Here is a 21,611-nt window from a genome sequence, read left to right on the forward strand (position 1 = left end):
CCAGAGAGAATAAGCCCTAAACTCCCCAGCTTGCGTGCTGTAATATCTTCCACTCACGTTCATTTTATGTAGGTTTTAAACATGCCATTAGCCAATTTAATCCAATTTTCTCAGCTTTCAGAGCACTCTGGTGAAACAGATTCCATCTAATATTAAACATATGGTCACTGTTACCCAGAGAATCACCGCAGCAGCATTAGGCTTTTTTTTTTTTTTTTTTTTTTTTTTTTTTTTTGCCTTAAGGAGCTGTTAAAGACAAGTCTCCTGTGGGCTAGCACGAACTATTGTCAATTATTCTCAATGAACATGGTAGTTGATAATGAGGAAGCCGGGCAGCAAATTAATTGTCAGGTTTGATTAGAAGCTTGATGCCTTCTCATTTGTTCATAACTCGTTACCACATCTGTTAATTAGTTTGCAAATGAATCGGATGAAAGTGGCGCAAGCTCCTGAGGAAACGTACGTGGCAAAGTCGCCCATCGTTGACGAGAGTGGAACTTGACAAATGTTGTCGCTGGGATTTGGGCTGTTATTACTTGGTCATTGATTTCAGACCACAACTACTGCAACCAAGCATTTTCAATAGAACCTCTTGTTTGCTTGAGTAACACACATGCACACACACATGCGCGCACACACGGACACTCACACACATGCGCACACACACCCTTGCGCGCACACACAATCCCCTCATGCATGTCCCTCACAAAGCTATCCTTTATTGCGCAAAGGTTTCTCTTTGCACGTTGCTTTGAACATCCATTTAAAACTCGCACATGGGTCCATTATTCCCTGGTGGCCAAGCCCAGGTAACTGCTGTCCCATGCCACCACCCTCTCCTCTCTATCTATATTTAGCTAGATAAAGCCCCATCGTTCATCACTGCCCTGATGAATAGGCCCATCAGTTGGAGAGCCTCGGGGCAGGGACAGACAATGACCGCAGTCTTCACATTCATCAAATGCTGTTTATGTTGTTGATTACATTTATTTGCTCAAGTTACCCTTTTCCTCCTTCACGATTGTGATAGTACTTTATTTTCAAATAAGTCATTAAAGGTGACTCCACTCCAAATACAACACCAGTTCATTATGTATAATATAATGAAATCCCCAATAGAAGAACCAAATTCTGCCCTTTAAAGGGAAATAATGCTAAGTTTGAGGTGAATTATGAGGTGTGTGGTGAGATTGTTTCTTCATTTGCATGCTCCAGTGCAAACTCTGTTGCACTGCTATTTGCATCATAACATTGCTGTGCCAGGTGGTAACCTATTAATCGGGTTCCCATGGTAGGCGTGGTTAACATTTTCCGTAATCACATATACAACATATAGCTTAATGTGTATAATTGCAAAGTCCGTTTTGGTTTTACGATTCATCAATACGAAACATGATTTCCCAAACATACATAATGTATTTCTTTTTTTGTTGGCTGTGGAAACTTTGCAGATCATCGTTTGTATGTTTCCTTGTCTGCGACACACTCATTAAATCAGAAGCTATAAAGAGCGGTGTTGTTTGTTTCACACACAACACAACAGCCGAACGCTGAGACATCTCCATTTTTGGTCATATCTTGATACACAATGGCCCGTTCTGTGCACTTGTCTGTTAATCATCTTAGAAACTGAGCCGTAATCCCAAATCTGTCAGATTTCCTCCTCTAAATCGAGCTCTCACTGAAAGTTTGCTCTAATCGCTTAGTTTGGTTTGAGTCAGCATTACAATTAACAGATTTTACTAATAATGATTGTGCAACATTTTATGATGAATGTTGTTGGTTAGGCCGTAGTTTTTGCTACCTTGATCTTAGAAAGAAAACGAGTCTTGCCATCCACACCAATAATAAATTCAATTTGTGCAGTGTTAGCCAAATTGAAAAAAACAAAAAATAAAATCCAATAATTCATACCCAAAATCAGTGGGCCCTTCCTTTGCCCTTGCCTTGCGAAGCACGTACGTATCTAAAGGACCTATTTTGTGTGATTGAGCAGAGATTGTGCCCTGAGCCAATTTCCTTGCGGAGGCGGTTCAATGGTATTGGTGAAGCTGGTACGCAGCGTGCCACCCGGTACCAATACAAAAAAACGTTCTAAATACTACTCTGAGGCTCTTAGGTTTAAACCCTGCAATCATGTGTTAAGCGAAGCTATGCCAAAGCAGAAGAAAAATCCATCCACATTGAGTGTGACCTGAGATGGGAAAGATCATTGCCACGACCCACAAATATGGAGAAGTGTTTTAAAACGGATGTGTTATTCTGCTTATTAATTCTCTGCGGGCCAACATTTCTGAAGTGACTGACATACACACCTTCAGGACAACTGTAGGAAAAACATTTCAAGCTCACTTGAGATGAGCATGACCAATCTACTCGTGTAGAACCGGCGAGCTTTCTTGCACCCCTCTTCCCCTCCTTCTTCTTTTTGTGGGACACTGTGGTCACTTAAATCTTATGTGTCCTATTTAAATCCCTCCATTGCAAAGTCAGTTTCTGAAGTGTGTTGCGGGTGAACTGTTAAATTACAATTATTTCATGACCAATCAACTTCTGGGGGGTGAAATATAACCAAGCAAGTATTATTATTATAATTGTATTCACTCCATTGTGCTTTGTTAAAATAGAGTGTCCATGGAGCTGTTAAAATAGTACTTTTTTTTAAATTAAGGCCTTAATTTAAAGGCCTTCTGCGTAGCGTGCGGCACTGTTGCGCTATTTTCGGGAATGTCTGCTGTACGCGCACTTGCTCCTTTTTTTTTCTGCTCCTCTTATTTATTTATTTATTTATTGTTGTGTTATTTATTCATTATTTATTCAGCACGCTTTTGTTGTACTTGTTTACTTGTTTGTCTGTTGTGAGCCATGTCTTGTCACCGTGGGATAGGGGGGAACGAAATTTCGGTTTCTTTGTGTGTCTTTGGCATGTGGAGAAATTGACAATAAAGCTGACTTTGACTTTAATTATTTCTTAAAATTTTACCAGTACCTTAAATTCATCAATCAAGATTCTTGCTACATTATCCAGTAAAATAAAAATTATTGCTCCCTTCGTTTGGTACATTTAGGTAGTTTCTGTTATTTGCCACTACATACAAACTGCAATAAATCATTTTTCTTTTATATTATTATATTACAATATTTTTAAATGGTTGTGACATAATATTGAGCCTGCTCTTATTCCTCGTTTTTACATTTGATAATAAGAGGTTTCAAGTTTGAGTAACGGGCTTAAAAAAAGGTCTTAAATTTTAAAGATACTGCCAAAGTATCATTTCTTACTGTTTTTTTTTTTTTTTTGTTGCTGTTGTGAGCTTCCAAATGTTTTCAGTTGCAATAAGATGCACAATAAGCTCCATCTCACTACTCTGATCTTTACAATTTTAATCTATTGATTTTTCACTTGCCGTCTTTGACATCACTGTGGCCACCCCTCTTTCCTCTTCTTTTTCTGGCCTCCTCTTTTTCTGGCCTCCGGGGTTCTGGCGCTTCTAATTCGGTTTTATCAGCCAAGTAATTTAGCTGCCGCAGCTTGGGTTTCTGTTGCACGGCGAGAGGCCTCATTGTCTTGCCCCACTGCCGCCGAGATAAACCCTCGGATTGAACAAAGTCCGTGCTGACCTTTACAAACTCCTCAATCTTTCTCCAACATGGACTCTGCATCTCTTGAGCCCGTTCCTCAAGAAAAGAGAGGGACTCGGGCCACGTCAGGTGGGCGGGAGCAGGGGGATGAGTGATATGGACAGGGAAGCAGGATTAAGATGGCTGACTGAGCCTGTCTATATTTCCAATGGCACTTTCCTCTAAGTGGGAGGCCAAGGAAGGGGAAAAATGCAGAGCAAGCAAAGCGTTCAAGTGTGTAGCTCTCTGTCTTCTTGGGACTACCAGTGAGCGCTTTTGTGAGAGGCATTAATAAGAATGACATGAAGATCTTTGACAAAGAGAGTTTGTCTCTTCATTCTGAGTACACGCAGTACAAAGTGGCTCATTGAGGAAGTCTCGACTCAGATCAGCCCAAGTTTGGCCTCAATCGAAGTATGTCGATTCTTATCGAGTTTGATAAACTGACGCGCATGGTTAAGTGATGGTGGCAGAGGACGTTTGGAACACAATGCAACAGAAGAGTCCTCTCCAATGTTGCGAGGGTCTTCCTTTAGAAGCCACTCCATGAGCTCTCCATGCTGCAAATCCACTCTGCTCTTTATTCGGGCCTTCTGTCGCACAGGCAGGGGAGCTCGTCAAAAGGCCTTGTAGTGGAGGCTTGGAACAGACAGAGCTGCTGGAGGGTGGCGGGATTGTGGACGATGGCCCAAGTTGAAATTGGGGCTTCAAAGTTAAGGATGAGGAATTCCAGACGATCAGCACCGCTCTATCCCTTGATCAGGGTGGCCTTGTGTTCATCCCGCCCTCCATCCCTTCCTACAGCCCTTGTCGCCCCCACCCCCATCAGCCCACCGCCACCTGCCTGCAAGCCACCGCAGTGTTCCCAGGGAGATGAGCGCAACGGAGAAGAAGGCCCACAAGGGATTAACTTTTCACATGGCTGGGAGTCCTCTTCTCAAAAGACCTGACAACCCCAGACGGCTTGATTAAAAAAGAAAAGAAGAGAAGAGGAAAGGTGGGAGGGTACGAGAGGAGGAGAAGAGGGGGAATTCTTCACATGATGGCCCTGAGAGAGGGATTTTGGATATTGGGTGTCTTTCTTCCCCCCCTCATCCAAAGTCGTGGTTGAGAATGAGCAACTTGTTCCTCCTTTTCTCCCTGTGGAACTGATGCTTTCTGATTCATTTTTCCAATATTCTGGAAGAACTGCACCATTCTGCCGTCAATTAAAAGGATCTGTTTGTGCCATCTGTGTACACCCCCTCCCCTCCCAGAATAAACCTGCTGTGGATGGCAGCATTACATTATAGTCAAGCAAGACATGAGGAGGGAATCGCCGAACCATTGCCGGCTTAAAGTTCTAGTGTTCAAATGGCAAGGCGCCCTATTTCCCTTCACTCTATCCCCAGATAAACTGGGCCTCTCAGGTTTGTTGCTGAGAAAGAGAAGACCAAAATCACAACAAACTCCTCCACTGAAGTGAAGATGGGGTTTGTCTTTCCACTAAGGCGAGCAGATCAGCAACTCAAGCTGGCAGGACAGTGGGCCACTTAATACCTTCCATCTTGTCCGTGGTAGCAGAGTGGCCCGACAGGCGGGTCAGCGAAGGTAGCAGAGTGTCATCTTACCATCACCTCTCGCTCTCTGACTTCCTCCGCATGGCTCACTTACTCTTTTCTCATCTCCGCTGCAGGACTACTCTCATGTCTCGCTTCCTGTTCTCCTCAGCTCTCTTCTTGAGAAGTTTGATACTTTTTTTTTTTTTTAAACCACAGTTAAAATAGGTTTCCAGCATTATACTCTTCAATATTTGCAGGGTTACATCCTGTATTCACGTAAAAAAAAAAAAAATGCAGTTAAATGAGATCGCATTCATTTTAGTTGGGGGTGCCAGTCTGGCTGAATTAAAGAAGCATATCAAGCAACTCCTGATGTTATTTGTGGTTATCTGTTTTCATACCAGAATGGCACAATCTTCAATAAAACAAAAGATGAAATTCTTAGAGGACACATTATTGGTGCTATGTGATTGACTGTCGACCACTCGACCATACCGCCGCTTGAATACAAAGTCAACTGGGATTGGCTACAGCTCAACAGGATAAGCAATATAAAATCGACAATTTTTAACAATAGTGAGATGCTTTTTAGTATTAACTACACTATTAAAATTACAATTAACTACACATATAAGAAAAATTAGTATTATACAAATTTTTTATTTCAACCTTCAAAAATTTGGAGTATCATTAATTTGCCCTATCCCTAATTTTACTGCAGATCCATATTGTTTTTCCATTTAAACTGAATATTTTCCTAAGATTATCTGATAATGTGCAATTCCTGATGAGCATTTTGTTGCCATTCACTTTATTTTATTTTTTTCCAACTGGAACATACTCGAAATTCATCATTTTGATTCACTATCCTGCTTCAATGTCTGTTGCCAGTTTTTCTGCAACGTGTATGTATGCATTTATTTTGAAGGGAAATTTCATGTAAGAAAGATACGTAACGGTGCAAGTGTGAATGCAAATGTGAGACCAGGAAAGGCTCCACAGTGGTGCAATCATGCAGTAACTTGCGCTGTCAACACTAGAAGTGCAACGGATATGACCACACATCCAAGAGGTGACTAACAGAGTCAATTAGCCCTAATATCAGACTGGATCTCTCTCTCATTAATCATGGTGCTTACCAACCATATGGCCTCAGACTCCAAGGAGGCGCTGAACTATTTGCTGTGTACTTGACCTTGCTGCTAGACCCAGGGGGATACGACATTAGAGCTCCAATATTCTGTGGGCCTTTCAACCTCGTACCTGCTCAATGAAAGGACAGCTCAATAGATAGATGATCAGACTGGTCGATAGATGATCTTGTAATCTTGAAATGATACCCGGGTGGGCTAATTAAGCTCACGCACACACACAAAAACAATGAATGATGTATTAGTTAATGCTAATACAAGTTGTAGTCTTCACTGTTGAATTCAGTGGATCATGAGCTTTCCTAAATAAGAATAACTTTAATATGCTATTGCTCTTTAATGGACAGCAAAATGTGAACTAGTGCCTTAATACTTTAATTAATGCATCACTCCCCATATTGTTGGATTTAGGACTTCAGCTTTTATTTAGTTTCTAATTTCTATTATACAGAATCCATGGTTAGCCATCTTGCACCAGCCAGGACTCCACTCTTGCTTCATTAGAACTGGTGCAGTTACTTTCTGCTCACTTAAATGCTCAGACAGTGTTCCTTTCAAGACTTAGCGCTATCACAAACTGGGAAGCATGTATTTTCAGTGACCTCATCCTAGGTCATTTTAACAAATCAACCACACATTATTTACTGCAGTCGATTCACCCTGATGGACTAAAAATACATTTGCTGTAGGGAGGAGCACAACAGCCAAATATTTCTTCAGCATTCATTGCCCCATTAAAAAACACCCACATGTCTTTGACATGTTGGTGTCATTAATAACGAATATACGTATGAACATAAGAGGTTTTTTTTAGTGCCTTTTAAAGCTGGAAGTGTATAGTTAGAAAAGGCGATGCTGTAAAATATAAATGTAGAAAAAGAAGAGGAATTACATGGACAGCAGGCTGCAGCACGTGTTAATGTGACAACAAGTATGTAAAGTATGCGACCTCTAATGGCATCCACTCAGCGCTTGGATCCCTGCTATTCCTGAAGTGACAAAAGTGACAGAAGTGATATGATACACTGGCTCATTACTTGTGACCCTCACACCAAATTACTATCCAATCAGTATTTCTTTGTCTGAGCACTCCTTCCCTGCAGCACGGCTATCATTAAATGTCTAATTTAAGCCGTCACAGGTAGGCTCGCATCATAGCCTTGCTGGTGGCTTTTTAATGGGCAGGGAAGTGGCGTTCTTTCCACTGTAATGCGTGCGGAAGTAGCCAGGGCTAATGTGACCCCTATAGTTCTGGCACTGCATTAGTGCCAGAAGACTCAGCGGTGTGTCTTTAACCTGGGAGCGACAGGACCGTGATTATCTTCACCACAGTTTAGGCCAGGCACAGGGCACAAAAAGGTAGATATTCCACACAATTTGATGTTGAAGCACTGAGAGTTGTTTTTATTGTTTGCTTGCGTCAAATGAATTACTTTTGAGTGCAGTGATGCCTTGACCTTGGAATGCCCCAATCGGAAAGATTTTCAAGTTATAAAGCATCACTTGGTCGATTTCATCATTATTGTCTGTCTATATTATTATTATTATTATTAATATTATTACTATTATTATTATTATTATTATTAAAATGTTGCCTTTATGATCCTAATTTACAGCACGAGCTGTTTTTCTTCGTTAAAAATATAATTGTGTGTTTTGCGGGAATAGAACAGATTATTTGCTTTTAATTTCAATTCAATAGGGAAAATTATTTGTTATACAGGTATCTTGAGTTAAGTGCTTGGTCTGCAAAAAAAAAACTGATCTTGCAAATCAAGGGAAAAGTATGATGGTAATTTGAGCCCACTGTTTTGATTTCGTTACTTTACTGAAAAAAATCAAATAGGGTTTAGTGTTTTTTCCCCATTTTCCCCAACATTATTTTGGTAGCAATTCTGTGATGAAGCCTTTAAAATTGTATTTACAGCACAGTGGCATCTCATTTGTGCAGAAGATAATGTTTTTACATGTGACCTTCAATGACAATGGAGTCTTTTTAAATGACTGTTTAAGAATAAAGGTTTGATCATTGTGACTCCTTGACCCTGGAACTGAATCATCAATCTTTTTTTTTTTTAATTTACTGTATTTTCAATTACCCCGAAATTGACAGCTTTCTTCATAAGTACACGCGTTGCTGTTTGTAAGCTTAAAGATTATGTTCACTCCCCATTCCTCTCTGTGTTTGTGCTTTCCACCAGCTTTCATCTTTTTTCCGTTTGCATTATTCAAATCAGAATCCCCCTGTGAGCACCTTGCTCTTGACCTAGCTAAGAAAGCTCCTGATTGCTTTAATAGCAGTCCTTGGACCTGCAAGGTAGGCAGGAGTCTTTAAAGGAACTCACAGTCGAGAGGGGTGCGTGCTTGTGCGAGTACAACTAAAGGGTGGTTGATTAGAACTGACTTCAAGCAAAAGTACAAATATGCATCAGGGTGTGCTTGCATAATTGGAGCAGAGTGGAGTGCAGGGAGGTTAAGTAGGACGAATGGTCAGCGGAGCGAAGCAAAAGTCTAAATGAAAATACACTGGCACTCCCCGTGAATCGGGTGTACTTAAAGGGTGGCGCAATGAATGAGGCTGTGATTGAAGAATATTTTCCCAAACAGAAAGATGTGTTGAGTTCAAGTGAGCTTTGTTGGTTTGTCAACCATGTACTGTAAATCCCAAAAGCCTAGAGGCCGGTGCTTGGTGCACTGAGTGTAATTTGTTTGTGATTCCCCTTTTGCACAATTTTCATTAAACTGGGCTACATTGGGATGCTGTGCTGATATTTCCATGTACTCGTATGCATTATCTAAAGTCCTGGTCATTTTGAGTCATGTTGAATTTTTTATTTTTGTAAAATTGTAGTTTCCTCGGCGACAGAGACCGAAATATGGAATGAGTTTTTAAAAAAAAGTCTAAACATGGCCTCAGTAGAGTTGCACGCAAGAGACACCCTTGAGCACTGGGATCATCCTTCTCAAAGTCAGCAGCCTGTAAGCTGGGTTGAGGCTTGGCATACCCAAAGATTGAGTCTGAATTTAGGCCCACCATTCAAAACTATTGAAAAGAGTCGCTGAGCCTCTTATTCTTTGCCAGCAAATTGGGAGGAAATCTGGCTTTTGTGCTGAGTTTTGAGGAGGTTGCTGGTGGGAAGGGGGCTGCCCACTGTGCTTACCTATAGATGAGAGCGGAGACAAAAGGGTTCAGGGACATCCAGGAGAGGCTTTGAAATCCCACTTGGCCGGAGACAGCGGTTGTTGCGAGCAGGCCCTTGAGTAGAAGGTCAACAGCAGTGAGATTGGTTTAAGAATGCAGCCCGGAAAACAAGAATTATCAAATAGAGCAGTTAGTTACTACAAATATTTTACATCAAAGGAATCTCACAGTGTCAAACTCGTTATTATCATGGTACACATTAGTGATACGGTTTCCATCAAAGTTGCACTTTCACTCACCTCATAGTTTCACAAGTGCAGTACCCATATTTTTTTTATTTTTTTTCATGATATAGGAAAAGTTGAATTCAAATGGCAATAGATTTGTTTGCATTATTATTGTAAACTGATTTATGACTGTGGTTTGTTTGTCTTTACTTTAAAGATTAATTTATGTTCTGTTTGTTAAAAAAATGTGTGGGAAGAGGACCTTGAAATACATATCACTTTTCTAAATGGAAAGGTACCCTGAGTACACACTGTTTTTCCTGAGGAAAAATAAAATTTTAGTACTTTGAACCCCCCCTCCCCAAACACACACACACACACACACACACACACACACACACACACACGCACACATAAAGGTAAAAAATAAAGCAGGTATGTGGACAAAGCAAATAATAATTCATAAAAAAAAAAGGGTTATTTTTTCACAACCCTAGTAAAGATAAGCAGTATGGACGGACGGATGGTCGGACGGACAGACGGACGGATGGTTTCAGTGAAGAATTTACAAATCTCTGCCTAATCAATATGGAAATGTCGAAAACTGACACGTTTGGTATGAGACTTCCACACTGTAGGTTAAAAGGTGGCAAATAGTGCCAGTGCGGACATCTGTTTTTGAGTTCAACTTACCCATACCAATATGGTACATGCTGCCCCTGCTCTCTCCACTCCCAGTTTCAGAGTTGATCATGCCGACGTCTCATCTGCTCATCTCTTATTTATAGCAGCAAGTATTCACAGCAAGCCAATGCATCTAATACAGAACATGGTGACAGACTATTTAAAACACATTTAGTGCTTTGCTGAGTTCTGCTGCCAGAAAGCAGCTGAGCTTCTTAAGTGTGTATGGAGAAGTGCCAACAAAACAACTCCTGATGATGATAAAAGTGGCGGTGGTGGTGGCAGCTTTTAAAGGGCACATTGATGGATGAGGATTGATGTGTCTCCCGTTGAATTGCGCGCCTTCATGTGCAGACGATCCTTCAGGCCGAGGGAAGATGCACCAAACTTGGGGATGGGCCGTGCACTACCACAGCAAGTTTCTTCCTCATCGGCAGCACAGCCGAAGGCTCTTCCGGAGTCTCTAACCCTAAAGGGAGTCCAACTCCCCCCTTTCCCCCTTGTAGAGCATACCCAACCAGTGCCACCCCTCTCTCTTATTTTCTCCTCTCTCTATCTCATTAATCAATGTCAAGCTGTCCAACAACAAGGCCAGCATTCTTTCCTCGTATATGTCATTGTGCGTAGACACCCCCACCACCGCCCCCCCACCAACTCAGTGGCCATCATCGTCCTTTCTCATGGCCACAGAGCAAAATCCAGGCCCACGGCACCAACATGAAAGCTCATTCGGACGCAACGCGAGCAAGACAAAAAAAAATTGAGGAGGAGGCGTTTCGCTCACGTTGCTTCATCCCTTTTCCTGTCTTCTTCCAGCCTGGGAAGAAAGGGAAGCTTTTTCCATTTACATAATTCATGGGAGTGAGAAGAAAACAGTCCTTTGAGCCATTAAAAAAAAAAAAAAGAAAAAATTGGTGATGGCGCGGGTTGAGGAATCTGTGTGCCAGTCTTTGTGACCCCCTGGACCATCTTCCCACGTCCCCTATACTCAGTCATTGTCCCGCTATTCTGCTCCCAACAGGCCATACTCATATATTACCAATAGTCATTGGACATACGTCACATGAAAATGTTTTAAATTGGATTTTACAAAATGACAGCCATTCTTAAAAAATAATGCTTACTCTCCAAAGCTGCCATTCAAAAGTCTTCAAAACGGCATATGCAAACGACATAGCTTATCTTTTTTAATTTAAAACCTCGTAGAAAATGTGAGACATTTGTAATCAGTCTGCACTCACTCGACTGTAAAAGTCTTCAATTGGGAAATACCCTGACCCTAACCTATGAGCTAAATAGATTTTTGCTGATCAACACATTGTAGTGGCAAAAGTCATTAACCTGAATGTAGCACATGAAGTCATCAAAGCTTTGATTAAATTAAAATTGATTATTGAGAGGCCATGCTGACGTTTACCATCAGGACAATTTCTCAAACATGCTCCCTCAGAGATGACAGGTAAATCAGCACATCCAGCATTTCTCTCGGTCCCACTGGCATGTCGGTTTCTCATTACTCATTGATGTCTGCGTCATTGTCGCATGCTATTTACTCTCCTTTTTCCATACTGTAGTGCACCGAGGAAGGAAAAGCGCAGATCGCTAATGTCCCCTTAAAACACTTAATTGTCCATGTTTACATTGAATAATGAGAGCCCTTCTCGCATGAGCTACTCAGAATTGTGTTGGTTTACAAAGAAGCGGATTGACTCCAAATCAGCGGTGATGTTTAACTAAGGAGGCTCTGCATAGAAATCCTCTCTCCCCTTGTTCTTCTTCCTGGAGCATCTGTATGTATTTGTTGTGCTGATGAACGGAAAAAAAGTTTCCGGGGGCCCTTTGGAAGGAAGCTGGTGAAGGGTGAGCAGTCATGGTGGTTTGAAGTGGACAGCATTAAGTGGTCAGTCGCGATAATGATGATGACAGCCAATCAGAGTAGTGCAGAAGTAACCCCTACAACCTCTTTTCTGCTCTCATTTGACTTTTCCTCCGGCTCTTCCTCACTCCTGCACTCTAAGTAATAGATGACCCTCCCTTTCACTTATGTCAAAAGCCCCTCCGTCTCGTCTACCCTGAGACAATACGTCTTCTTCATCTGGACCAGTGGTGAGCCTTTAAAAAGGCCTTCAGCCTTTAAAAATGACGTGCACGCCATCATGACACGCACGCACTCAACATGACTCACTCCCAACGAGACCTTCACCTCCAGGCAGCAGGTGTTTGCAAGTAGTTGGAAGTCTTTGAATGGATGGATAGATGAACCAGTAGAAGGGCAAGGGAGTCAGAAGAGAATGGACACTGGGCAGTAAATTACTTTGCCAATCAATCTTCCCCCCTGGGTACTCTTGATGAAAGCTGTCAACCCCCCCCTCTACTTTAAGTAAGCCTTCCTACAGTTTCTCTGTGGTGGCCTGTGTTATAAGACGGCAAAACAAATTCCAAGATTAAATGTTGCCAGAAGGAGAGCAAACAGTAGTCAAATTCTAAACAAGACCATATAGTGGTGAATTGAATCAAACAAGAATAGTGTTTTCCACATAATAGTAGAAGAGACTATCTCAAATCACGAGTCAGTTAATACGATACCGAAGAAACAAATATGCTAATGTAAGCTTATCCTGCTGCTGTGCCTTATAGTCTTGACTTTGCGGCAGTGGTCCCCTCTTGGTGCCCTCAGTCTCCTTTTAAATAAACAGTCCGTTACGTAAATACAGAAGACCCTTGTTCTCTGTCATTGCTGCTGTTTGTTTGCATGTCTCATTCCAAATGATGCGTTCAGTGTGCGTTTTCGTTTTTTGGGGAGGAGGGGAGCATTTTCTAAGGACCTCTTTGGAGGTTGAAACATAGACACGATACCTTGCAGTGGAAAAATGTCAGTATCAGGGCTGAGCTAGTAGTGAGAAGTCTTTTGGGGAGATATTTTGCTGGACAAGGTGCCGCTCAGTGATGACCTTAATTTTCTCCAAGAGAATTGGGCTGAAATACCATGACGGTCGGAGAGTAAGAGGCACCCCATGCCCGTAGAAGGAATTAAGATGTCTCATGACCGCCCTCCCCTTTTGCTTGTTCCCCATGTCTCTGACTCTCACTCACTAATTCTGGGATGGTGGCCAAGTGCCACCAAGGACACCAAGGCTAATAAATCATCGTCCTTTCAACATCTGCCCCGTCCCATAGGGCTGCCTTCCACCACTACCCCACCCCATGTGAAGATGGGTCCTTGGCTTTATTCCTCTTTCAGCATCCCTCCATACTCACCCATTGACACCTCCGTTCTGACTGACAAAACGTCTATTGTCCCATGCCCAAGTGAAGAAGAGACCCTCTTTCTCCCTCTCTGACAAAAGCCGTCTGAAGCCAAGATGGGGCCTGCCAGGCGAGATGCCTGGGCCTCGGCAGGGGTGCCCCTCTCCTCCCTCAATTCTTTTACAGCCTTCTGGTTTGTGCATGTCTTGCTCTTGCTTCTTTCTTTCTTTCTTTTCTTTTTTGTTTTTTTACATTTAATACTCCCTCCTGCGAGGGTCACTCACTCAGCTCACCCCCTATCCTTTTCATGGCCATGATCTCTCAGGCCTGCATAAAGACATCAAGTGACAGCAGTGAGAGAAAACAGGCAGATTTGGCAGAAAGAGATATTCGACATGGCTGTCATTGGCCATTCTGCATGCCTTTTGTTCCCTCGGGTATAGTTGAAATAGATAAATAAACAGTCATTGGCTGAAAAGCTGGGATCAGAAGCTCGTCACATGTATTCATATGGAGCAGAAAAGAAAAAAAAGAGGCATCAACCTGCTGTCGCCAATTAATAAGAATGAGCCAAAGCTCGGTTCACACTGTTCAGACTTGTTTTCACAGCTGAGGCTTAAAGACACGGAGTGACTTTCTGCCGCTCGCTCTTAAAATGGCAGTAGGTCTTTAGCATTGTGTGGCTCTCAGTGTGGCAGAGAAGATCTGGGAAGTTGTCTCGGGCATCATCAGTTAGGAAGCACGCTCACCACGGTAACTCACAAGACCTTGTTCAGTGTGAATGAGCCACACATTTTCCCAGCACCTCCAACTCGCCCCCGACAACAGGGAGTGCCGCCCATAACTGTGTACCCGCCAGACACTTTCTGCACTTTGTTCACATTCACAGTCTGTCTACTCTTTACGAAGATAGTCACACTTTGGCAAGATGTTTGCCAGGAGAGATCGGCTTTTGCGTGGAGATACTTTGTTGACTAGGTCACTACTGACAAAGTCAAACACAAGAACCAGTTTAAACGCATTCAATGTTTTTCCAGCAAACTCTACCTCAGTCGAATGTCAAGTGTTTCATTTGGTATACAGTTGTTTTATCATCCTCAAAATATGGAAGATTTTGGAAAATCGCAGCTCTTACCTTATCATATGAGCCAAATATGTTCCATGTTGCAATTACTTTCTGCACGCTGGAACTTCGTTTCACAAATTTAATTTGTTGCACAACTCTCTTAGTAAAGCAAAATGACTAAAGCAGCTTTCCTCCAACGGGTGCATGTGAGTGAGTCTTATACACGTTTCCCTGTCTTGGGAGCCATATTAAGTTTTAATTAAGAGGTAAATAAGTATTTGTATGTGAAATTTGTTACACACGGCGCAAACAACTATGCTTTGTGAGAAAATGCACAGATGAACTCTCTGTATCAACAACGTGCCTGCAAACTGAGGCGTTGTTCGAGGACTGATGCAAAATGTATCCAAAAATTCAGTTCATAAATGGATTTTTGTGACATAGAGAACTTTTGTTAGCAACATTGTGATAAGTTAAATTTAAACATACGGCACTACATATCTGCGAGCTATAGCTGGAATACTTTATGATTAGGCCTTAAAGTTTGCATAGGGGTTTTTAGTCCTTTAAAATTACTCAAGTGAACAGGAACATTTACCAACAAGGTCCCGTGATGAATGAGTCAATTAGTGTAGTTGGCATTTGTTCGCCTCATATTTTAAGACTAAATTATGTAGATCAAGGCGCTTTAATTAATGGAATATGCAGGTGTGTTTAAAGATGGAAAAGGCAACAAAGCGATTACAATTCTTTACTGAATTCCAGGATTCTCATTCTTAGCCTCCAAGTGGTGACCATCAGTCAGACCTGGAGAACGAATATCAGTGCATAAACAAAATCTAAATTTCCACTCCCCGCAAGACTGTGCTCCTTTATCGTACTTCTCTTTCTGTGCTAAACATTTCAATTTCTAAATAGCCCCTTGTGTACAATGGCTAATTTAGCACAGTAAAGCAGGGTCTCAATCTGCCGTGTGTCAGTAGTGAAAAAAACTTCTTTCATGTAGCTGCACATACACACGCAGTCACGTAAAGCCATTTAAAAAAAAGTCTATTAAGCTGCAGGGTGAGAACAGATCATATCCAGGGCGGAAAGCAGAAGAAAAAGTCCTGACTTTAGAATGAAAACATAATGAAAGACAAATAAGGAAGACCACTTGAAAAAATATATGACGGAGGGTTTTATTGAGCGGCGGCAGGACAGGCCGCCGCTCAGCAGTGGCCCCGCATTGACTCTGCAGCCTGCAAGAGGACAGCCAGCCAACTCATCCACACAACACCCACATTGTCCGCTGTGCCAACGAACCAGAGCAGCGTTCCACTCCTCTGGGGAGGCGAGTTGGTGGGGGTTGCCTGAGACGAACACATTATAGATACATGTTAGCCTTGGCCGGACCTCCTTTACACTCTGTTGAGCTCCCAGCGGAAGGGACACATACTGTAGGAAAGAGTGAGAAAGATGAGGAATTGAACACACAGGCAGACGGGATGAGCTTCCCAAACTGCTTAACAATGCCAACATAGACTGAAAGATCTGTATAAAGACATAACTGTGTGTTATTTCTAGGCAGGAGTGAGATATATAATGAAATAGTATCTAAGGAAAATGCTGAGACAGGGGTAGACTGGGGTGAAAATAAACAGCCCAACGCAGGTCTTTAGATGATTTACTTCTCCTATTCATGTAGTGTTGTCACATACCCAAAAACATCAGCCCTTAATCCTTAAAATGAAATAAGTTATAACTATAGATGTGATTACAGAGCATCATTTACTGTAACCCATAAATCCATTTTTGGCCACTTATCTGTTCAGGGTTGTTGGTTGAATGTGAGGCTTATGCGCAAGCCACATGCCCCAACGTGCCGCCCATTCACACATCTTGGAGACGATCTTCTCAAAAGAGTGGAAGCTGTGTAAAGTAATTCCAACTCTGTAATTTGTATGCCCCGTGACGACCCCCGTGGGGAAAAGCGGTATAGAAAATGGATGGATGGATGGATGGATGGATGGATGGATGGATGGATGGATGGATGGATGGATGGATGGATGGATGGATGGATGGATGGATGGATGGATGGATGGATGGATGGATGGATGGATGGATGGATGGATGGATGGATGGATGGATGGATGGATGGATGGTTTGAATGTTTGACTTAGCAGCTACCTGTCAGCCCAATCTCTGTAAATGTTCCATCTTTCTTTGTGCCTCACAAAGCCCTTGGCTTGTCATGTTGGAAACCTCTCGCCTGCGGTCCTATCATGCTGTGTAATAGTCACTCACATGCGGCCAAGTTCGCCCTTTGGACCCTGATATGGAGTGAGAGATTCCCGTCTGGGCCCCAAAACCAAAACCAAAACACTGTTAGAGGCGCTATCCATTTTCTGCTGTTAAACACACATAGTTGTCTACATAACACTGTTTTTTCAGCCTCTATATCTCCACCGTCACAAAGCGGTGGCAGGCCGACCGACCCCACCCCCTCTGTTTGTGAGTCTGCAGCCAGCGCCTCAATCAGAGAAGGCCCATCAGCAGCAACAGCTTTTATCTGGTCCAGAGTAGCCCTGTGATAACACTGTTAACAACACTAATGTGTAGTGTTTGGGAGCCACTGGAGCTGAGCCACTGTCACATTGAATACACCAGGTCAAAAGCTTCAGTATCTTTGGATGGCACGCCTAATTATCCCCCGGCGGTCTGTATTCCACTTTTATGTTGTTAATTGTATTTCTACTGCCCCTTCTGGTTTGCAACAGTGTTGGTTGGAAAAGACTGAACGGGCCCTTCTTTTACGGCGTGCCTTCGAGAAAACATTGGTGTTATTTTAGAAATCACACTGTTAAAGATTAATGTGGACCTGGAGGAGTGTGTCATCGTTCCTTAACGACACGGCCGAGACTCGGAATAAAGGCAGCACTGTGTTCTGTCCCTTAGCCCAAGGACAGATATGTTTCCTCTCAGCAAGCTCACCACTCAAAACCCCCCTTTGTCCAATAACTTTCTCCCTAAGTCATCCGCTGTGGTCAAAATGAGGAAAAAAGAAAAATAATGTCTTCCCTCTCAGACTGTTTGGTCTTCTCTTAATGTTATTGTTTATGTATCAAAACTGAACGAGGTGTGTGTGTAGAGAGATTACCATATCTTTATCTTTGCAGTTAAAAATAACGGCAAAAAAGGTCAAGAGTGTTCCCAAACATTTCCATTGTGATTGCTCCAGTCAGATGACTAATGGAAAGTCCCAGCTTCAAATTGTGCACATGCAACTCCCCCCAATAAAGTCATCTGTCATCATCACGCACCAGACAGACAGACAGCTAGAACGCAGGGTTCAGAGACCACAACCTGAGCATCCTATTGCTACATCGACACTGCTCTCATTCTATTGGCCAGGAGGATAACAATATTAGAAATAAAGACACTATCAATGACACACCTGAGAGTAAGAATGATAAAAACTTTGAACATCCGATGCTGCTGGTGAGCTTAATGAAGATCTGACAGTATTTATGGGCAAATGTATTGGAGGCTTTTGCTGATAATCAAAACATTTGATAAGCCGGGGGGACATCAATCTTAGTGACACAGATAGTCCCTCCTTCACGCTAATAGGGTTGTAAAGGGCCTTCACCTTATATAACTCAGCTAATAAAGTCATTTGTGATGAGCCCGAAGGTCAACTGAACAGATTTCCCATGTTTACCTGTGTCTTTGATAATATGCAGGATTTATAAAAAAATAAAATTAAAAAAAGCTTTATGTAGGTGGTACTATTGGTTTGTGGTTGATGTAGGACATATGATAACGCCATTTAGTACAAGATGTGGCCTCTACACTATTGCAAACTCACAATCCTTGAGCAGATCAAAGTTGGCAACTCCGGAATTTAGCTTTGTTTTTTTAATGAAAAAGACATTACACAATGGCCTTTGTACACAGGAGCAGCACTGTTACATTATCGCCACTCATTTGTATCTTCTTTCAAGAGTTCTCAAGGCCACACTGTAACCAATGACATTAGTTATTATCAAGCCACAGGTGACAGGATCTCTCTCACAGTTTTCTACTCAATATCCTCGGAGAACCTTATACACATCATTTCAGGTCAGCTCAGAAAAGCCATGTGCCGCATATTGTAGCCTGCCTAATCAATTTCATAAGCTTTGTAAATCATGACAGCTTGACATTTATTGTGCAGGCAATGGGTTGATCCTGTGGACTTGGAGACAGCTCCCTTGGTGATAAATGTAGCTATCTCTTCAGAGCAACGATACAAGTTGTCCATGTACAGACAGACAGAAGGGGGGAAAGCTAATGGGGGGTGGTATATAAAGAATACAAACTCAAAGTATCTGTTGTGAGATTTATGCAACACTTGCTGCAAGAATAAGTCCATTATTGTTGTTTTCCATTTGTTTTTTTGCAAGATCTTTTGACAGTATCTTTTAGCTTGCTAGCTGTTGTGTGTGCGTGTGTGTGTGTGTGTGTGTGTGTGCGCGCGCTTGTGCGTGCGCGTGTGTGCCCGTGTGTGCGTGTGTATTTTTGCCAATTACCACTGACACGATTAGATTGTCCCCCTCCAAAAAATTCCAACGATAAATAGTGCACTCGTTACACTTCATTTGATGTAGACAAACATTTTTTTTTTATTCATGTGCATATTGTTCTCAAAATAATATGCATTCTAATAGCAGCTATTATACCCATTAGCTTCTCTTATTACTGCTGCTATGTTCACAGGTCATGTAGGATCTTCAGTCACTTGTAATTTCCACGGAATTAAACCATTTCATATCCAGTATATACATAGATGGAGACCTTTTAGCCTAAGCCTACTACAAACATATAGTCACTTTAGTTGAAGGAAGGATACTGTCATGTTTGTCAGGAGCAGTATTTACTGTCTCGGTCATGAGAGTGAGTTGTTTGTCACACTTAATGAAACATATGAAGCAGAGTTTGTGTGCAAGTCTATTGGTGCAATAAACTGAGCAACTTAAAAATCACAGAGCAGCAGTCGAACAAAGACTGTCTTATGAACACACGGCGCTGTTTACACTTTCCCCGGAACACACTATACCTTTCACCTCTGTCCCGCTGATGAACTTCTAAGCTCAACGTCTTCCTTGTAAACACACTTGTATAAAAAAAAGCAATTGAGAGAACGAAGAAAGGTCAAAGAACTAAGTGGATACTTAAAAGTATGCGGACGGGTGGGACAGCAGGGTTTGTATAATTGATCACGATTACTGTAGCAACTTTATTCACGTTTCACTTTTGTAGTTTTATCCATATCAGATTATGAATGCTAAACAAAAACATAGTAGTCCTCAGGTTGTCCACTATGCATTTAGTTTCCTCAAGTGTCATCTTCAACAATAGTTGAAAAGGCTTTGACCGCTATGTAAACCTTTACGGCCGCAAACAAAGATGTATCGAGAAATTGCAGTCCAAGCGATCTAAAATATACTGATATGTAATATCCACGCATTCAATTTGTCAGTGCTCGTATTTGCACACATTTACTACACAAAAACGAAATTGGCTTGACCGGCAGCCGCAGGACGTGAAATGAAGCGGGATGACCTTTGATTCGATATGCCCCCAAGTCAAGACCCAAGTCAAGACCCTAAATCGTACTCCCATAACCCCCGCTTGCTACGAGGCAATATTTGTCATTGGAAGAATAGGCGATCATTAGATTCAAGGCTGTATTCATTTTCATCATCCTGCCATGTATCGATGAACTGCAACCTTTATCAAAATGAAGAAGGGGAATATGATAAATCATGATCTGAAAGTTGCGTCACAGCCTTTCTTGATGCTTTGCAGCCAATCCTCTTAGGGCAAAAGCTTGGTTATTTATTGGTTCTTAACCCTTTGGCTGTCACTGTTTCACAGTGCAAGATCTATCGGTGCACACTTATTCACTTATGATTATTACTGATCATCTGCCCAAATGACTTATCAATAAAGTGGAGGCCAAGCAGATAATTTATCTGTACAGCTTTTTCGATATCAAGTTCAGAGTCAGAGGCCTTAAAAGGATGAAGGGCTATGGACATCAGGTGATGGACGATCGTACATCAGCTCCATAAAAATATGACCCTTTTAATATATTTGCCCTCTTTCCACTCCCTTCGTCTTCCTCGGTTAGTATGCTTGATCAACAGTCTTTGTCCTGGGAACATCATCATGTTCAAGAAAAACAGCTTTACAGTTAACTCTTCAACTGTCAGATGTACAAACACTAATATTTGAGTCATACCAAATCTTCGTGTCAATGCAAGATCTGTGAATCAAACAAGACTTTGGAATGATGAGAAAAAACTCTCGTCTGGGGTCATTGAAAACTCTGGCAGCATATTTCACTCTGGGATTTCTTTATGAATCACACAAAAGCTCATAGGGCCATACGAGGTCATGCCTCATTCTGTAAATACCAGTCGTTTGTATTAGACAAGTGGCCGTGACTTTCCAGAGTCGCACAATGCTTAGGAGTGTTTGCTTTCCAAATCTAACCTTTGTGCACTAAACTCTATCTCGGCGCTGTTCCGTCACAGGCCGCACCCAGCGTAGCCCCATCTGGATGTTGGGTTGGGCAACTGTTAGCTTTAGCCTGATGCCATTAGTGTCAAGCTAATCGGATCTCTCTTGGTTCTTTTAAAGAACGGCGACTCGGGTGCTATTGCCTTTGCTAATGTTCTGGATATAATTGTCTCACATTTACTTCACGGCAAAGTGGACATGATGATCATGAATCAAACAGCGATTACTTGGAATCGCGTTCTCGTTCAACCAAGACGGACAAACGGGGAGCCGGAGAAAGAATGTTTCCTATCAGCACTCTCCTGTGTTTGCCTTGGCCAGCACATCTCTGCTTTTCCACTTATTAAAGTCGTCATAAATATTTTCTATCTGATGGACGCCCAG

The 21,611-nt window shown here is 42.1% G+C and overlaps 1 protein-coding gene and 1 long non-coding RNA gene across 10 annotated transcripts in view; one reads left to right on the forward strand and one right to left on the reverse strand.

Moving 5' to 3' along the window:
• LOC125988404 (uncharacterized) overlaps positions 1 to 10,431 on the reverse strand; it is a 44,291-nt gene extending 33,860 nt beyond the window's left edge. The window contains exons 1-2 of the long non-coding RNA XR_007488312.1: positions 10,376 to 10,431; positions 9,475 to 9,569 (exon numbers count right to left, since the gene is read on the reverse strand). This is a non-coding gene — a long non-coding RNA (uncharacterized lncRNA). The remainder of the gene's footprint in view (positions 1 to 9,474; positions 9,570 to 10,375) is intronic.
• Positions 1 to 21,611, forward strand: part of prdm16 (PR domain containing 16) — a 164,507-nt gene that overhangs the window by 62,497 nt on the left and 80,399 nt on the right. The gene's annotated exons all lie outside the window — the stretch shown is intronic.

Source organism: Syngnathus scovelli, chromosome 2 (assembly GCF_024217435.2).
Source record: "Syngnathus scovelli strain Florida chromosome 2, RoL_Ssco_1.2, whole genome shotgun sequence".
NCBI lineage: Eukaryota > Metazoa > Chordata > Actinopteri > Syngnathiformes > Syngnathidae > Syngnathus > Syngnathus scovelli.